Source organism: Chaetura pelagica, unplaced genomic scaffold, assembly GCF_000747805.2.
Source record: "Chaetura pelagica isolate M959 unplaced genomic scaffold, ChaPel_1.0 scaffold690, whole genome shotgun sequence".
Lineage (NCBI taxonomy): Eukaryota > Metazoa > Chordata > Aves > Apodiformes > Apodidae > Chaetura > Chaetura pelagica.
The window spans coordinates 224,674-225,834 of record NW_009951806.1 but is presented as its reverse complement, the minus strand read 5'-3'; positions in this window follow the sequence as shown (position 1 = coordinate 225,834).

Genomic DNA, 1,161 nt, shown 5'->3' with positions numbered 1-1,161 from the left:
GTTGCATGTACTTGAGACAAAAACCCAAACCTTCAGAAGCAAAAGGCCACCCGAAACCAGGACTCTGGTGGGCCGGGACAGGAGAGGAGGACGCTGCCTCGGGGACGTGGAGATGCTCTGCTCCAAACCTCGTCCTGGGAGCTGGTCCCAGGCTCGGGAAGGATGGGGAGGGGGGTGGGAATCTGCGATGGAAGGGGCAGACAGGAGCCCGGCGCTGGCCACAGTTGTCAATGTATTTAAACAACAAACAAATCAAACAAACCACCACCAACAACAAAAAAAGCGAAGCTCGAACTGCCCTTTCGGGACAAAGCGGGGGAGAAAAGAAAAGAGGGGGAAAACAAACAAACAAACAAAGCAAAAAGAGAAATAATCAGAGAGAGGCGGTTTCGATTTTTATTTATTCTCTGAACGTTCTCCAGGGTCTCATGTCACTTGGACTTGACTTTGGGAAGTCTCGGTCTTACTATGATTTCTTTTGGTTTGTTTTCCTTTTTTGCACATGAAAAGCCGAGATCAGCTGTGTTATATATATAAATATATATCTATATCTATCTATTTTGCCACCACGCACCCCTAGGTAAAATTGCTTTTCATGTCAGAAAAAGGCTCTTCAAAGTTAAGGGGCGGGGTGGGGGGGAGGGGGGGGGGGAACAAAAAGAACAGAAGAGGGGGAGAAAACATTTATATTTAAAGCATATGATAGTGTTTGCTTAATTTAAAACAGATAGTCCTTAAATTTGTGTGATCCAGTGAGACTAGATCTAAGTTTACTTTAGACAGAACGTCAGGTATGAAGTCAGGCAGTAGAACTGTGAGAAATGAATCCTACTACTAACGAAAAACCGAATAAAAAGCGATGGTCATTTAAAGATGTTTGGACGATGTCTTGGCAAGAGGGAGTGATAAGAGAATAATTAATAAGAATTATTAAGAATCGTGTATCCGGCAGGATTTTACCTCGTTAAACCTTTTTCATTTGTTGAACAAAGACGTTTCGAATAAAGACAATCTGTCATCAAACGAGGCAACGGCGTGATGTGACTGCGGTGCCCGGGCCCCGCGTCCCGCACCGGGGGGCTGCGGGTGATGCTCCCCTGCTTCTTCCCGCAGCCTCCCCCCCCTACCCCGCCTCCGCAGCAGCCCCACGCAGCTCTCCCC